Raw genomic sequence first — 19056 nt, forward strand, 5'->3', positions numbered from 1 at the left:
TACCGGTGGGGACGGGTCTGTCTCTGTGTAACACCGGCATACAGTACCAGTGGGGATCGGTCTGTCACTGTGTGACACCGGGGAACGGTACCGGTGGGGATGGGTCTGTCTCTGTGTAACACCGGCATACAGTACCAGTGGGGATCGGTCTGTCACTGTGTGACACCGGGGAACGGTACCGGTGGGGACGGGTCTGTCTCTGTGTAACACCGGGGTACAGTACCAGTGGAGAAGGGTCTGTCTCTGTGTAACACCGGGGTACGGTACCGGTGGGGACGGGTCCGTCACTCTGTGACACCGGAGTACGGAACCGGTGTGGACGGGTCTGACACTGTAACACCAGGGTACGGTACCGGTGGGGACGGGTCTGTCACTGTCACACGGGGGTACGGTACCGGTGGGGATGGGTCTGTCACTGTATAACACCGGAGTACGGTACATGTGGGGATGGGTCTATCACTGTGTGACACCGGAGTACGGTACCGGCGGGGATGGGTCTGTCACTGTGTGACACCGGGGTACGGTACCGGCGGGGACGGGTCTGTCACTTTGTGACACCGGGGTACGGTACCGGTGGGGTCGGGTCTGTCACTTTGTGACACCGGAGTACGGTACCGGTGGGGTCGGGTCTGTCACTTTGTGACACCGGAGTACGGTACCAGGGGGGACGGGTCTGACACTGTGTGACACCAGGGTACGGAACCGGTGGGGACGGGTCCGTCACTGTGTAACACCGGGGTACGGTACCTGTAGGGACGGGTCTGTCACTCTGTGACACCAGGGTACGGTACCGGGGGGGACGGGTCTGTCTCTGTGACTCCGGGGTACGGTACCGGTGGGGACGGGTCTGTCATTGTAACACTGGGGTACGGTACTGGTGGGGTGTGTCACTGTGCAACACCGAGGGTACGGTACCGGTGGGGATGGTTCTGTCACTGTGTGACACCAGGGTACGGTACCGGTGGGGACGGGTCTGTCTCTGTGTAACACCGGCATACAGTACCAGTGGGGATCGGTCTGTCACTGTGTGACACCGGGGAACGGTACCGGTGGGGACGGGTCTGTCTCTGTGTAACACCGGGGTACAGTACCAGTGGAGAAGGGTCTGTCTCTGTGTAACACCGGGGTACGGTACCGGTGGGGACGGGTCCGTCACTCTGTGACACCGGAGTACGGAACCGGTGTGGACGGGTCTGACACTGTAACACCAGGGTACGGTACCGGTGGGGACGGGTCTGTCACTGTCACACGGGGGTACGGTACCGGTGGGGATGGGTCTGTCACTGTATAACACCGGAGTACGGTACATGTGGGGATGGGTCTGTCACTGTGTGACACCGGAGTACGGTACCGGCGGGGATGGGTCTGTCACTGTATAACACCGGAGTACGGTACATGTGGGGATGGGTCTGTCACTGTGTGACACCGGAGTACGGTACCGGCGGGGATGGGTCTGTCACTGTATAACACCGGGGTACGGTACCGGTGGGGATGGGTCTTTCACTCTGTGACACCGGGGTACGGTACCGCTGGGGACGGGTCTGTCACTTTGTGACACCGGAGTACGGTACCGGTGGGGACGGGTCTGGCTCTGTGTAACACCGGGGTACAGTACCAGTGGGGATGGGTCTGTCACTGTGTGACTCCGGGGTACGGTACCGGTGGGGATGGGTCTGTCACTCTGTGACACCAGGATACGGTACCAGTGGGGACGGGTCTATCACTCTGTGACACCGGGGTACGGTACCGGTGGGGATGGGTCTGTCACTCTGTGACACCGGGGTACAGTACCGGTGGGGACGGGTCTGTCACTTTGTGTCACCGGAGTATGGTACCGGTGTGGTCAGGTCTGTCCCTGTGTGACACCGGGATACGGTACCGGTGGGGACGGGTCTGTCCCTGTGTGGCACCGGAGTACGGAACCGGTGTGGACAAGTCTGACACTGTAACACCAGGGTACGGTACCGGTGGGGACGGGTCTGTCACTGTATAACACCGGAGTACGGTACATGTGGGGATGGGTCTGTCACTGTGTGACACCGGAGTACGGTACATGTGGGGATGGGTCTGTCACTGTGTGACACCAGGGTATGGTACCGGTGGGGATGGGTCTGTCACTGTGTGACACAGGGGTATGTTACCGGTGGGGATGGGTCTGTCACTGTGTGACACCGGGGTATGTTACCGGTGGGGATGGGTCTGTCACTGTATAACACCGGGGTACGGTACCGGTGGGGTCGGGTCCGTCACTGTGTGACACCGGGGTACAGTAACGGTGGGGAAGGGTCTGTCTCTGTGTAACACTGGGGTACGGTACCTGTGGGGACGGGTCCGTCACTCTGTGACACCGGGGTACAGTACTGGTGGGGACGGGTCTGTCACGTTGTGTCACCGGAGTACGGTACCGGGGTGGACGGGTCTGTCACTCTGTGACACCAGGATACGGTACCGGTGGGGACGGGTCTGTCACTTTGTGACACCGGAGTACGGTACCAGGGGGGACGGGTCTGACACTGTGTGACACCAGGGTACGGTACCGGTGGGGACGGGTCCGTCACTGTGTAACACCGGGGTACGGTACCTGTAGGGACGGGTCTGTCACTCTGTGACACCAGGGTACGGTACCGGGGGGGACGGGTCTGTCTCTGTGACTCCGGGGTACGGTACCGGTGGGGACGGGTCTGTCATTGTAACACTGGGGTACGGTACTGGTGGGGTGTGTCACTGTGCAACACCGAGGGTACGGTACCGGTGGGGATGGTTCTGTCACTGTGTGACACCAGGGTACGGTACCGGTGGGGACGGGTCTGTCTCTGTGTAACACCGGCATACAGTACCAGTGGGGATCGGTCTGTCACTGTGTGACACCGGGGAACGGTACCGGTGGGGATGGGTCTGTCTCTGTGTAACACCGGCATACAGTACCAGTGGGGATCGGTCTGTCACTGTGTGACACCGGGGAACGGTACCGGTGGGGACGGGTCTGTCTCTGTGTAACACCGGGGTACAGTACCAGTGGAGAAGGGTCTGTCTCTGTGTAACACCGGGGTACGGTACCGGTGGGGACGGGTCCGTCACTCTGTGACACCGGAGTACGGAACCGGTGTGGACGGGTCTGACACTGTAACACCAGGGTACGGTACCGGTGGGGACGGGTCTGTCACTGTCACACGGGGGTACGGTACCGGTGGGGATGGGTCTGTCACTGTATAACACCGGAGTACGGTACATGTGGGGATGGGTCTATCACTGTGTGACACCGGAGTACGGTACCGGCGGGGATGGGTCTGTCACTGTGTGACACCGGGGTACGGTACCGGCGGGGACGGGTCTGTCACTTTGTGACACCGGGGTACGGTACCGGTGGGGTCGGGTCTGTCACTTTGTGACACCGGAGTACGGTACCGGTGGGGTCGGGTCTGTCACTTTGTGACACCGGAGTACGGTACCAGGGGGGACGGGTCTGACACTGTGTGACACCAGGGTACGGAACCGGTGGGGACGGGTCCGTCACTGTGTAACACCGGGGTACGGTACCTGTAGGGACGGGTCTGTCACTCTGTGACACCAGGGTACGGTACCGGTGGGGACGGGTCTGTCATTGTAACACTGGGGTACGGTACTGGTGGGGTGTGTCACTGTGCAACACCGGGGGTACGGTACCGGTGGGGATGGTTCTGTCACTGTGTGACACCAGGGTACGGTACCGGTGGGGACGGGTCTGTCTCTGTGTAACACCGGCATACAGTACCAGTGGGGATCGGTCTGTCACTGTGTGACACCGGGGAACAGTACCGGTGGGGACGGGTCTGTCTCTGTGTAACACCGGGGTACGGTACCGGTGGGGACGGGTCCGTCACTCTGTGACACCGGAGTACGGAACCGGTGTGGACGGGTCTGACACTGTAACACCAGGGTACGGTACCGGTGGGGACGGGTCTGTCACTGTCACACGGGGGTACGGTACCGGTGGGGACGGGTCTGTCAGTGTATAACACCGGAGTACGGTACATGTGGGGATGGGTCTGTCACTGTGTGACACCGGAGTACGGTACCGGCGGGGATGGGTCTGTCACTGTATAACACCGGAGTACGGTACATGTGGGGATGGGTCTGTCACTGTGTGACACCGGAGTACGGTACCGGCGGGGATGGGTCTGTCACTGTATAACACCGGGGTACGGTACCGGTGGGGATGGGTCTTTCACTCTGTGACACCGGGGTACGGTACCGCTGGGGACGGGTCTGTCACTTTGTGACACCGGAGTACGGTACCGGTGGGGACGGGTCTGGCTCTGTGTAACACCGGGGTACAGTACCAGTGGGGATGGGTCTGTCACTGTGTGACTCCGGGGTACGGTACCGGTGGGGATGGGTCTGTCACTCTGTGACACCAGGATACGGTACCAGTGGGGACGGGTCTATCACTCTGTGACACCGGGGTACGGTACCGGTGGGGATGGGTCTGTCACTCTGTGACACCGGGGTACAGTACCGGTGGGGACGGGTCTGTCACTTTGTGTCACCGGAGTATGGTACCGGTGTGGTCAGGTCTGTCCCTGTGTGACACCGGGATACGGTACCGGTGGGGACGGGTCTGTCCCTGTGTGGCACCGGAGTACGGAACCGGTGTGGACAAGTCTGACACTGTAACACCAGGGTACGGTACCGGCGGGGATGGGTCTGTCACTGTATAACACCGGGGTACGGTACCGGTGGGGATGGGTCTTTCACTCTGTGACACCGGGGTACGGTACCGCTGGGGACGGGTCTGTCACTTTGTGACACCGGAGTACGGTACCGGTGGGGACAGGTCTGTCTCTGTGTAACACCGGGGTACAGTACCAGTGGGGATGGGTCTGTCACTGTGTGACACCGGGGTACGGTACCGGTGGGGATGGGTCTGTCACTCTGTGACACCAGGATACGGTACCAGTGGGGACGGGTCTGTCACTCTGTGACACCGGGGTACAGTACCGGCGGGGACGGGTCTGTCACTGTGTAACACCGGGGTACGGTACCGGCGGGGACGGGTCTGTCACTGTGTGACACCAGGGTACGGTACCGGTGGGGACGGGTCCGTCACTGTGTAACACCGGGGTACGGTACCTGTAGGGACGGGTCTGTCACTCTGTGACACCAGGGTACGGTACCGGGGGGGACGGGTCTGTCTCTGTGTAACACCGGGGTACAGTACTGGTGGGGACGGGTCCGTCACTCTGTGACTCCGGGGTACGGTACCGGTGGGGACGGGTCTGTCATTGTAACACTGGGGTACGGTACTGGTGGGGTGTGTCACTGTGCAACACCGGGGGTACGGTACCGGTGGGGATGGTTCTGTCACTGTGTGACACCAGGGTACGGTACCGGTGGGGACGGGTCTGTCTCTGTGTAACACCGGCATACAGTACCAGTGGGGATCGGTCTGTCACTGTGTGACACCGGGGAACGGTACCGGTGGGGACGGGTCTGTCTCTGTGTAACACCGGGGTACGGTACCGGTGGGGATGGGTCCGTCACTCTGTGACACCGGAGTACGGAACCGGTGTGGACGCGTCTGACACTGTAACACCAGGGTACGGTACCGGTGGGGACGGGTCTGTCACTGTCACACGGGGGTACGGTACCGGTGGGGACGGGTCTGTCACTGTATAACACCGGAGTACGGTACATGTGGGGATGGGTCTGTCACTGTGTGACACCGGAGTACGGTACCGGCGGGGATGGGTCTGTCACTGTATAACACCGGAGTACGGTACATGTGGGGATGGGTCTGTCACTGTGTGACACCGGAGTACGGTACCGGCGGGGATGGGTCTGTCACTGTATAACACCGGGGTACGGTACCGGTGGGGATGGGTCTTTCACTCTGTGACACCGGGGTACGGTACCGCTGGGGACGGGTCTGTCACTTTGTGACACCGGAGTACGGTACCGGTGGGGACGGGTCTGGCTCTGTGTAACACCGGGGTACAGTACCAGTGGGGATGGGTCTGTCACTGTGTGACTCCGGGGTACGGTACCGGTGGGGATGGGTCTGTCACTCTGTGACACCAGGATACGGTACCAGTGGGGACGGGTCTATCACTCTGTGACACCGGGGTACGGTACCGGTGGGGATGGGTCTGTCACTCTGTGACACCGGGGTACAGTACCGGTGGGGACGGGTCTGTCACTTTGTGTCACCGGAGTATGGTACCGGTGTGGTCAGGTCTGTCCCTGTGTGACACCGGGATACGGTACCGGTGGGGACGGGTCTGTCCCTGTGTGGCACCGGAGTACGGAACCGGTGTGGACAAGTCTGACACTGTAACACCAGGGTACGGTACCGGTGGGGACGGGTCTGTCACTGTATAACACCGGAGTACGGTACATGTGGGGATGGGTCTGTCACTGTGTGACACCGGAGTACGGTACATGTGGGGATGGGTCTGTCACTGTGTGACACCAGGGTATGGTACCGGTGGGGATGGGTCTGTCACTGTGTGACACAGGGGTATGTTACCGGTGGGGATGGGTCTGTCACTGTATAACACCGGGGTACGGTACCGGTGGGGTCGGGTCCGTCACTGTGTGACACCGGGGTACAGTACCGGTGGGGACGGGTCCATCACGTTGTGTCACCGGAGTACGGTACCGGTGGGGACGGGTCTGTCACTCTGTGACACCAGGATACGGTACCGGTGGGGACGGGTCTGTCACTGTGTGACACCGGGGTACGGTACCGGGGTGGACGGGTCTGTCACTCTGTGACACCAGGATACGGTACCGGTGGGGACGGGTCCGTCACTCTGTGACACTGGGGTACGGTACCGGTGGGGACGGGTCTGTCACTGTGAGACACCGGGGTACGGTACCGGTGGGGTCGGGTCTGTCACTTTGTGACACCGGAGTACGGTACCAGGGGGGACGGGTCTGACACTGTGTGACACCAGGGTACGGTACCGGTGGGGACGGGTCCGTCACTGTGTAACACCGGGGTACGGTACCTGTAGGGACGGGTCTGTCACTCTGTGACACCAGGGTACGGTACCGCTGGGGACGGGTCTGTCACTTTGTGACACCGGAGTACGGTACCGGTGGGGATGGGTCTGTCACTCTGTGACACCAGGATACGGTACCAGTGGGGACGGGTCTGTCACTCTGTGACACCGGGGTACGGTACCGGTGGGGATGGGTCTGTCACTCTGTGACACCGGGGTACAGTACCGGTGGGGACGGGTCTGTCACTTTGTGTCACCGGAGTATGGTACCGGTGTGGTCAGGTCTGTCCCTGTGTGACACCGGGATACGGTACCGGTGGGGACGGGTCTGTCCCTGTGTGGCACCGGAGTACGGAACCGGTGTGGACAAGTCTGACACTGTAACACCAGGGTACGGTACCGGTGGGGACGGGTCTGTCACTGTATAACACCGGAGTACGGTACATGTGGGGATGGGTCTGTCACTGTGTGACACCGGAGTACGGTACATGTGGGGATGGGTCTGTCACTGTGTGACACCAGGGTATGGTACCGGTGGGGATGGGTCTGTCACTGTGTGACACCGGGGTATGTTACCGGTGGGGATGGGTCTGTCACTGTATAACACCGGGGTACGGTACCGGTGGGGTCGGGTCCGTCACTGTGTGACACCGGGGTACAGTACCGGTGGGGACGGGTCCGTCACGTTGTGTCACCGGAGTACGGTACCGGTGGGGACGGGTCTGTCACTCTGTGACACCAGGATACGGTACCGGTGGGGACGGGTCTGTCACTGTGTGACACCGGGGTACGGTACCGGGGTGGACAGGTCTGTCACTCTGTGACACCAGGATACGGTACCGGTGGGGACGGGTCCGTCACTCTGTGACACTGGGGTACGGTACCGGTGGGGACGGGTCTGTCACTGTGTGACACCGGGGTACGGTACCGGTGGGGTCGGGTCTGTCACTTTGTGACACCGGAGTACGGTACCAGGGGGGACGGGTCTGACACTGTGTGACACCAGGGTACGGTACCGGTGGGGACGGGTCCGTCACTGTGTAACACCGGGGTACGGTACCTGTAGGGACGGGTCTGTCACTCTGTGACACCAGGGTACGGTACCGGGGGGGACGGGTCTGTCTCTGTGTAACACCGGGGTACAGTACTGGTGGGGACGGGTCCGTCACTCTGTGACTCCGGGGTACGGTACCGGTGGGGACGGGTCTGTCATTGTAACACTGGGGTACGGTACTGGTGGGGTGTGTCACTGTGCAACACCGGGGGTACGGTACCGGTGGGGATGGTTCTGTCACTGTGTGACACCAGGGTACGGTACCGGTGGGGACGGGTCTGTCTCTGTGTAACACCGGCATACAGTACCAGTGGGGATCGGTCTGTCACTGTGTGACACCGGGGAACGGTACCGGTGGGGACGGGTCTGTCTCTGTGTAACACCGGGGTACAGTACCAGTGGAGAAGGGTCTGTCTCTGTGTAACACCGGGGTACGGTACCGGTGGGGACGGGTCCGTCACTCTGTGACACCGGAGTACGGAACCGGTGTGGACGGGTCTGACACTGTAACACCAGGGTACGGTACCGGTGGGGACGGGTCTGTCACTGTCACACGGGGGTACGGTACCGGTGGGGATGGGTCTGTCACTGTATTACACCGGAGTACGGTACATGTGGGGATGGGTCTGTCACTGTGTGACACCGGAGTACGGTACCGGCGGGGATGGGTCTGTCACTGTATAACACCGGGGTACGGTACCGGTGGGGATGGGTCTTTCACTCTGTGACACCGGGGTACGGTACCGCTGGGGACGGGTCTGTCACTTTGTGACACCGGAGTACGGTACCGGTGGGGACAGGTCTGTCTCTGTGTAACACCGGGGTACAGTACCAGTGGGGATGGGTCTGTCACTGTGTGACACCGGGGTACGGTACCGGTGGGGATGGGTCTGTCACTCTGTGACACCAGGATACGGTACCAGTGGGGACGGGTCTGTCACTCTGTGACACCGGGGTACAGTACCGGCGGGGACGGGTCTGTCACTGTGTAACACCGGGGTACGGGACCGGCGGGGACAGGTCTGTCACTGTGTGACACCGGGGTACGGTACCGGCGGGGACGGGTCTGTCACTTTGTGACACCGGGGTACGGTACCGGTGGGGTCGGGTCTGTCACTTTGTGACACCGGAGTACGGTACCGGTGGGGTCGGGTCTGTCACTTTGTGACACCGGAGTACGGTACCTGTAGGGACGGGTCTGTCACTCTGTGACACCAGGGTACGGTACCGGGGGGGACGGGTCTGTCTCTGTGTAACACCGGGGTACAGTACTGGTGGGGACGGGTCCGTCACTCTGTGACTCCGGGGTACGGTACCGGTGGGGACGGGTCTGTCATTGTAACTCTGGGGTACGGTACTGGTGGGGTGTGTCACTGTGCAACACCGGGGGTACGGTACCGGTGGGGATGGTTCTGTCACTGTGTGACACCAGGGTACGGTACCGGTGGGGACGGGTCTGTCTCTGTGTAACACCGGCATACAGTACCAGTGGGGATCGGTCTGTCACTGTGTGACACCGGGGAACGGTACCGGTGGGGACGGGTCTGTCTCTGTGTAACACCAGGGTACGGTACCGGTGGGGACGGGTCCGTCACTCTGTGACACCGGAGTACGGAACCGGTGTGGACGGGTCTGACACTGTAACACCAGGGTACGGTACCGGTGGGGACGGGTCTGTCACTGTCACACGGGGGTACGGTACCGGTGGGGACGGGTCTGTCACTGTATAACACCGGAGTACGGTACATGTGGGGATGGGTCTGTCACTGTGTGACACCGGAGTACGGTACCGGCGGGGATGGGTCTGTCACTGTATAACACCGGGGTACGGTACCGGTGGGGATGGGTCTTTCACTCTGTGACACCGGGGTACGGTACAGCTGGGGACGGGTCTGTCACTTTGTGACACCGGAGTACGGTACCGGTGGGGACAGGTCTGTCTCTGTGTAACACCGGGGTACAGTACCAGTGGGGATGGGTCTGTCACTGTGTGACACCGGGGTACGGTACCGGTGGGGTCGGGTCTGTCACTTTGTGACACCGGGGTACGGTACCGGTGGGGTCGGGTCTGTCACTTTGTGACACCGGAGTACGGTACCGGTGGGGTCGGGTCTGTCACTTTGTGACACCGGAGTACGGTACCGGTGGGGTCGGGTCCGTCACTTTGTGACACCGGAGTACGGTACCGGTGGGGTCGGGTCTGTCACTTTGTGACACCGGAGTACGGTACCAGGGGGGACGGGTCTGACACTGTGTAACACCGGGGTACGGTACCTGTAGGGACGGGTCTGTCACTCTGTGACACCAGGGTACGGTACCGGGGGGGACGGGTCTGTCTCTGTGTAACACCGGGGTACAGTACTGGTGGGGACGGGTCCGTCACTCTGTGACTCCGGGGTACGGTACCGGTGGGGACGGGTCTGTCATTGTAACACTGGGGTACGGTACTGGTGGGGTGTGTCACTGTGCAACACCGGGGGTACGGTACCGGTGGGGATGGTTCTGTCACTGTGTGACACCAGGGTACGGTACCGGTGGGGACGGGTCTGTCTCTGTGTAACACCGGCATACAGTACCAGTGGGGATCGGTCTGTCACTGTGTGACACCGGGGAACGGTACCGGTGGGGACGGGTCTGTCTCTGTGTAACACCGGGGTACGGTACCGGTGGGGACGGGTCCGTCACTCTGTGACACCGGAGTACGGAACCGGTGTGGATGGGTCTGACACTGTAACACCAGGGTACGGTACCGGTGGGGACGGGTCTGTCACTGTCACACGGGGGTACGGTACCGGTGGGGACGGGTCTGTCACTGTGTGACACCAGGGTACGGTACCGGCGGGGACTGGTCCGTCACTGTGTGACACCGGGGTACGGTACCGGTGGGGACGGGTCCGTCACTGTGTAACACCGGGGTACAGTAACGGTGGGGATGGGTCTGTCTCTGTGTAACACTGGGGTACGGTACCTGTAGGGACGGGTCTGTCATTGTAACACTGGGGTACGGTACTGGTGGGGTGTGTCACTGTGCAACACCGGGGGTACGGTACCGGTGGGGATGGTTCTGTCACTGTGTGACACCAGGGTACGGTACCGGTGGGGACGGGTCTGTCTCTGTGTAACACCGGCATACAGAACCAGTGGGGATCGGTCTGTCACTGTGTGACACCGGGGAACGGTACCGGTGGGGACGGGTCCGTCACTCTGTGACACCGGAGTACGGAACCGGTGTGGACGGGTCTGACACTGTAACACCAGGGTACGGTACCGGTGGGGACGGGTCTGTCACTGTGTGACACCGGGGAACGGTACCGGTGGGGACGGGTCTGTCTCTGTGTAACACCGGGGTACAGTACCAGTGGAGAAGGGTCTGTCTCTGTTTAACACCGGGGTACGGTACCGGTGGGGACGGGTCCGTCACTCTGTGACACCGGAGTATGGAACCGGTGTGGACGGGTCTGACACTGTAACACTGGGGTACGGTACTGGTGGGGTGTGTCACTGTGCAACACCGGGGGTACGGTACCGGTGGGGATGGTTCTGTCACTGTGTGACACCAGGGTACGGTACCGGTGGGGACGGGTCTGTCTCTGTGTAACACCGGCATACAGTACCAGTGGGGATCGGTCTGTCACTGTGTGACACCGGGGAACGGTACCGGTGGGGACGGGTCTGTCTCTGTGTAACACCAGGGTACGGTACCGGTGGGGACGGGTCCGTCACTCTGTGACACCGGAGTACGGAACCGGTGTGGACGGGTCTGACACTGTAACACCAGGGTACGGTACCGGTGGGGACGGGTCTGTCACTGTCACACGGGGGTACGGTACCGGTGGGGACGGGTCTGTCACTGTATAACACCGGAGTACGGTACATGTGGGGATGGGTCTGTCACTGTGTGACACCGGAGTACGGTACCGGCGGGGATGGGTCTGTCACTGTATAACACCGGGGTACGGTACCGGTGGGGATGGGTCTTTCACTCTGTGACACCGGGGTACGGTACAGCTGGGGACGGGTCTGTCACTTTGTGACACCGGAGTACGGTACCGGTGGGGACAGGTCTGTCTCTGTGTAACACCGGGGTACAGTACCAGTGGGGATGGGTCTGTCACTGTGTGACACCGGGGTACGGTACCGGTGGGGTCGGGTCTGTCACTTTGTGACACCGGGGTACGGTACCGGTGGGGTCGGGTCTGTCACTTTGTGACACCGGAGTACGGTACCGGTGGGGTCGGGTCTGTCACTTTGTGACACCGGAGTACGGTACCGGTGGGGTCGGGTCCGTCACTTTGTGACACCGGAGTACGGTACCGGTGGGGTCGGGTCTGTCACTTTGTGACACCGGAGTACGGTACCAGGGGGGACGGGTCTGACACTGTGTAACACCGGGGTACGGTACCTGTAGGGACGGGTCTGTCACTCTGTGACACCAGGGTACGGTACCGGGGGGGACGGGTCTGTCTCTGTGTAACACCGGGGTACAGTACTGGTGGGGACGGGTCTGTCATTGTAACACTGGGGTACGGTACTGGTGGGGTGTGTCACTGTGCAACACCGGGGGTACGGTACCGGTGGGGATGGTTCTGTCACTGTGTGACACCAGGGTACGGTACCGGTGGGGACGGGTCTGTCTCTGTGTAACACCGGCATACAGTACCAGTGGGGATCGGTCTGTCACTGTGTGACACCGGGGAACGGTACCGGTGGGGACGGGTCTGTCTCTGTGTAACACCGGGGTACGGTACCGGTGGGGACGGGTCCGTCACTCTGTGACACCGGAGTACGGAACCGGTGTGGATGGGTCTGACACTGTAACACCAGGGTACGGTACCGGTGGGGACGGGTCTGTCACTGTCACACGGGGGTACGGTACCGGTGGGGATGGTTCTGTCACTGTGTGACACCAGGGTACGGTACCGGCGGGGACGGGTCCGTCACTGTGTGACACCGGGGTACGGTACCGGTGGGGACGGGTCCGTCACTGTGTAACACCGGGGTACAGTAACGGTGGGGATGGGTCTGTCTCTGTGTAACACTGGGGTACGGTACCTGTAGGGACGGGTCTGTCATTGTAACACTGGGGTACGGTACTGGTGGGGTGTGTCACTGTGCAACACCGGGGGTACGGTACCGGTGGGGATGGTTCTGTCACTGTGTGACACCAGGGTACGGTACCGGTGGGGACGGGTCTGTCTCTGTGTAACACCGGCATACAGAACCAGTGGGGATCGGTCTGTCACTGTGTGACACCGGGGAACGGTACCGGTGGGGACGGGTCCGTCACTCTGTGACACCGGAGTACGGAACCGGTGTGGACGGGTCTGACACTGTAACACCAGGGTACGGTACCTGTAGGGACGGGTCTGTCATTGTAACACTGGGGTACGGTACTGGTGGGGTGTGTCACTGTGCAACACCGGGGGTACGGTACCGGTGGGGATGGTTCTGTCACTGTGTGACACCAGGGTACGGTACCGGTGGGGACGGGTCTGTCTCTGTGTAACACCGGCATACAGAACCAGTGGGGATCGGTCTGTCACTGTGTGACACCGGGGAACGGTACCGGTGGGGACGGGTCCGTCACTCTGTGACACCGGAGTACGGAACCGGTGTGGACGGGTCTGACACTGTAACACCAGGGTACGGTACCGGTGGGGACGGGTCTGTCACTGTGTGACACCGGGGAACGGTACCGGTGGGGACGGGTCTGTCTCTGTGTAACACCGGGGTACAGTACCAGTGGAGAAGGGTCTGTCTCTGTTTAACACCGGGGTACGGTACCGGTGGGGACGGGTCCGTCACTCTGTGACACCGGAGTATGGAACCGGTGTGGACGGGTCTGACACTGTAACACCAGGGTACGGTACCGGTGGGGACGGGTCTGTCACTGTCACACAGGGGTACGGTACCGGTGGGGACGGGTCTGTCACTGTATAACACCGGAGTACGGTACATGTGGGGATGGGTCTGTCACTGTGTGACACCGGAGTACGGTACCGGCGGGGATGGGTCTGTCACTGTATAACACCGGGGTACGGTACCGGTGGGGATGGGTCTTTCACTCTGTGACACCGGGGTACGGTACCGCTGGGGACGGGTCTGTCACTTTGTGACACCGGAGTACGGTACCGGTGGGGACGGGTCTGTCTCTGTGTAACACCGGGGTACAGTACCAGTGGGGATGGGTCTGTCACTGTGTGACACCGGGGTACGGTACCGGTGGGGACGGGTCTGTCACTTTGTGACACCGGGGTACGGTACCTGTGGGGATGGGTCTGTCACTCTGTGACACCGGGGTACAGTACCGGTGGGGACGGGTCTGTCACTTTGTGTCACCGGAGTATGGTACCGGTGGGGTCAGGTCTGTCCCTGTGTGACACCGGGATAAGGTACCGGTGGGGACGGGTCTGTCCCTGTGTGGCACCGGGATACGGTACCGGTGGGGACGGGTCCGTCACTCTGTGACACCGGGGTACGGTACCGGTGGGGACGGGTTTGATACTGTGTGACACCAGGGTACGGTACCGGTGGGGACGGGTCTGTCACTGTATAACACTGGGGTACGGGTCTGTCACTGTGCAACACCGGGGTACGATACCGGTGGAGACGGGTCTGTCACTGTGTAACACCGGGCTACGGTACCGGTGGGGACGGGTCTGTCACTCTGTGACACCGGGGTACGGTACCGGTGGGGACGGGTCCGTCACTGTGTGACACCGGGGTACGGTACTGGTGGGGACGGGTCTGTCACTGTGTTACACTGGGGTACGGTACCGGTGGGGACGGGTCTGTCTCTGTGTGACACCGGGGTACGGTACCGGTGGGGACGGGTCCGTCACTGTGTGACACCGGGGTACGGTACCGGTGGGGACGGGTCCGTCACTGTGTGACACCGTGGTACGGTACTGGTGGGGATGGATCTGTCATTGTAGATACAACCATTCATTGATAATGCCCCCAACCCCAATCTCTGTGCCCCAGGACGGTTTCCGAGGTCAAGTGCTGTAATCCAGGATCTAATAACCTTTGCCCTCTGCCCTGAGTCCCCGGTTCTTGCAGAGGTTTGCCAGGGCAAAGGACAACCAGCCCTTCCCATCACCGAGCAGCCCCCAGATCCCTCCCCACCCTGTCGCTGTCCCGTCCGTCCGCCCTCCCCCCGTTATGCCCCATTTGGAGGCCAATAGTGGCCTGTAACCATGGCAACCCAGCAGGGCAAGGCCTGAGGCCGTGCTTCGCGACTATTCCCTCCCCACTAACCACCGCCATTCCGCGGTGTGTCCCACCCCGCGGCGATTCGGGCCTAACCCGGCAGCAACTTACCGCCTCAGTCCTGATATTTTCGCCACCACCCCGCCCAGCTGAGCGCAGGAGAGAGCCCGCCCGCCGCACCGCCCGCTGGGAGATGTAGTCCGAAATTCACAGATGCATTGAGCATGTCCTTTGAAATCTTCATTTGGACTCCATTTCCCAATAGGCCCCTAGTTTCGTTGTCTTGTACGGCTGGCATTCCGTCGCCGGGTGACGCCATTCCGGTACGTCGAGACCTGGAGCACGCTGGGCAATGAAGTCTTTTGTACTCATGGGCGCTGCTTGTCCTCATATGGAAACTACAACCCCCAGAAAGCGCCGCGTCGCCGTCCTTGTTTACTTGTTTTAATTGTTCCAGGGTAAATGCATGTAAATAGTTCGAAACTAATTACTCTGTCAGGAAGTACAGCAGGAAAAAGAGGATCTGGGTCTGGAGCTGGATATCTAAGTTAAAAGTAAATTTATGATCAAAATACATATTTGTCAACATGCAGCCCCGAAATTGATTTTCTTGTGGGCATTCACAGTAAATACAAAGGCACTCAAAGGACCCCTCACAAGATGGACAGACAACCGGTATGCAAAAGACAATAAACTATGCAAATTTGAAAACAATTGGTCATAATGAATAAATATCGAGAGCTTCAGATGAAGAATTGTTGAAAGTGAGTCCACAGTTGTGAGCACAGTCCTTGAATTAGAATCAGAATCAGATCTAATACCACTGGCATGAAATTTATTGAACGCAAGGTTGTTGCTGCAGCACCAGTCCGCAAGAAACAGGAGCAAGAAACAATTCCAGGATATAGAGTGAGTAGAACAGTGGGCTCAGCACATGTCCCTGAGGTGCACCAGAGTTAATTATCAGTGAGGTGGAGATGCTCTTATCAAACCGCGCAGATTGTGGTCTTGAGGTTAGGAAGTCGAGGATCCGGTTGCAGAGGGAGGTACAGAGGCCCAGATTCTGTCGCTTTTTGATCAGGACTGTTGGACTGATGGTGTCAAATGCTGAGCTCTAGCTAATGAACAGCATCCTGACAGTGATATTTATGTTGTCCCAAGTTATCCAAGGCTGTGTGGAAAGCCAGTGAGATCACACCCACAATAGACCTTTTCCAGTGAGTCCAGGCCTTTGCTGAGGCAGGAGTTCACTCTGGGCATGACCTGCCTCTCAAAACATTTCATCCCTGTAGATGTGAGTGCTACTGTACGATAGTCACTGAGGTAGCTCGCTCTTGGGCACTGGTGTGATTGTTGCCCTTTTGAAGCAGGTGGGAACTTCCGACCGTAGCAGTGAGAGAGTGAAAATGTCTTTGAACATCCCCGCCAGTCGGTTGGAACAGGTTTTCAGAGCCTTACCAGGTACCCCATTGGGCCCTGCCACCTTGCAAGGGTTCTCCCTCCTGAAAGGCGGCCTGACGTCGGCCTCCGAGACTGAGATCACAGGGTCATCGGATACCGTGAGGGCCTCATAGTCTCAAGGTTGTCTTCTCCCTTTAAAAGTGAGCGTAAACTCGTCTGGGAGTGAAACATGACGTTGGGTTCCACGTTGTAGGAAGTAATGGCCTGCAAACCTCACTGGAGTTGTCGTGCATCCGACGTCATCTCTAACCGCTGCTGGAATTCTATCTTGTTCCTGAAATAGTCCTCCGCAAGTCATACCTGGTTCCCTTATACAGATCTGGGTTGCCGGACTTAATTGAATTGAATGATCTTTATTATCATTATACATAGGTACTGTCCTATGAAACTCTGTTTAGTTTCCTCTCAGGAAGCAGTAGATAAAAACAAGACAGTAATAGAAAAACAGTATTAAATAGATAAGTAGCAGAATATAAATTGCAGCAGCACCAGAATGTCACAGTAATGCTCAAAGTGCCGTTAGTGCAAGTATTTGAGTCCTTGTGTGTGCTCACAGTTTCAGTCATTGTTCTGTGGGAGTGGTGTGATGGAGGCCACAGCTCTGGGGTAGAAGCTGTTCCTCAGTCTGTTTGTTCTGGCTTTTAGTGTCCTGAACCTTTTGCTGGATGGCAGCGGGTCAGACAGGGAGTGGCCGGGGTGTGTGGTGTCTCTGGTTACGCTGATTGCTTTCCTCCTGAATCTGCTGGAATAGACGGTGTCCTGTCCTGGGAACTCCATCACGACAATTCGCTGGGCCTTCACCGCACGATGCAGGTCTGGTCGCTCAGCGGCTGTGCAGCTGGCATACCGCACCGTGGCGCTGTTGGTCAGGATGGTTTCAATTGTGCTTCTGTAGAAGTTAAGCAGCAGCTTTTGTGGGAGTTTGGCCTGTTTAAATGCCACATCTCGCCCTCAGCAGTCTACGAACCTCCTGGTTCACACAGCTTTTGGTTTGGGAATGTACAGTAAGATTTCCTCAGCACACACTCACCCACACAGGTTTTAATGAAGTCAGTGACATCTGCGGTGTACTCAATCAGACTCAAAGATGAACATCCCCTCGGTTCAGGAGCCTGATGGTTGAGGAGTAATAGCTGTTCCTGAACCTGGTGGTGTGGGTCCTGAGGCTCCTGTTCCTCTTTACTGATGGCAGCAGCAGGAAGAGAGCACGGCCTGGGAGGTGAGGGTCTTTGATGCCGGAAGCTGCTTTCCTGTGACAGCGCTCAGGGGTGGGGAGGGCTTTACCCGTATCCACTACTTTTCATAGGATTTGCCATTCAAGGGCATTGGTGTCTCCACACCAGGCAATGATCCAGAGGTTTCAACAGGTACATTGAATGTCAGAGAAACGTATACAATAGACATCCTGAAATTCTTTTTCAGAGGAGTGCCCCAGCCAATATACTCTGCACTGCACATCTATAGAAGTTTGTTAAAGTTTCAGATTTTATGCTGAATCTTCGCAAACTTCTATGAAAGTAGAGGTGCTGCCGTGCTCTCTTCATAATTGCACTTAAACGCTGGGTCCAGGATAGTTTCCTGAAGTGATAGCTCCGAGGAATTTAAAGCTGCCGACCCTCTGCACCTCTGATCCCCCGATGAGGACTGGCTCACGAACCTCTGGTTCCTCCTCAATAGTCAGTTGCTGACATCGAGAGAGAGGTTGTGGTGGCAACACTTGACCCAGATTTACTGCCTCCCTCCTCGACGCTGACCCATCACCGCCTTTCATTCAGCCAGTGACAGTGCTTCTGTGTGGCTGCGGTTCACGACTGCGACCCGGACCTGCAGCTGCTTTGGATTTTCAACCCGATCTGTATCGGAACTGGATCCAGATCTGGATTTGTATCTGCATCGGGAACCGGATCCGGATCTGGATTTGTATCTGCATCGGGAACCGGATCCGGATCTGGATTTGTATCTGCATCGGAACCGGATCCGGATCTGGATTTGTATCTGCATCGGAACCGGATCCAGATCTGGATTTGTATCTGCATCAGGAACCGGATCCGGATCTGGATTTGTATCTGCATCGGGAACCGGATCCGGATCTGGATTTGTATCTGCATCGGAACCGGATCCGGATCTGGATTTGTATCTGCATCGGAACCGGATCCAGATCTGGATTTGTATCTGCATCAGGAACCGGATCCGGATCTGGATTTGGATCTGCATCGGAACTGGATCTGGATCTGGATTTCTATCTGCATCAGGAACCGGATCCGGATCTGGATTTGTATCTGCATCAGGAACCGGATCCGGATCGGGATTTGGATCTGCATCGGAACTGGATCTGGATCTGGATTT

The 19056-nt window shown here is 58.9% G+C and overlaps 1 protein-coding gene across 1 annotated transcript in view; it reads right to left on the minus strand.

Annotated features, from left to right (window-relative positions):
• The window catches only part of LOC132385501 (rabenosyn-5), a gene marked incomplete at its 3' end in the record, with an annotated part of 61976 nt that extends 46506 nt beyond the window's left edge, over window positions 1-15470 (minus strand). The window contains exon 1 of the mRNA XM_059957614.1: window positions 15361-15470. The remainder of the gene's footprint in view (window positions 1-15360) is intronic.
• Between the last annotated feature and the right edge of the window lie 3586 nt (window positions 15471-19056).

The sequence above is a fragment of the Hypanus sabinus genome (genome assembly GCF_030144855.1).
Source record: "Hypanus sabinus isolate sHypSab1 chromosome 24 unlocalized genomic scaffold, sHypSab1.hap1 SUPER_24_unloc_28, whole genome shotgun sequence".
Classification (NCBI taxonomy): Eukaryota; Metazoa; Chordata; class Chondrichthyes; order Myliobatiformes; family Dasyatidae; genus Hypanus; species Hypanus sabinus.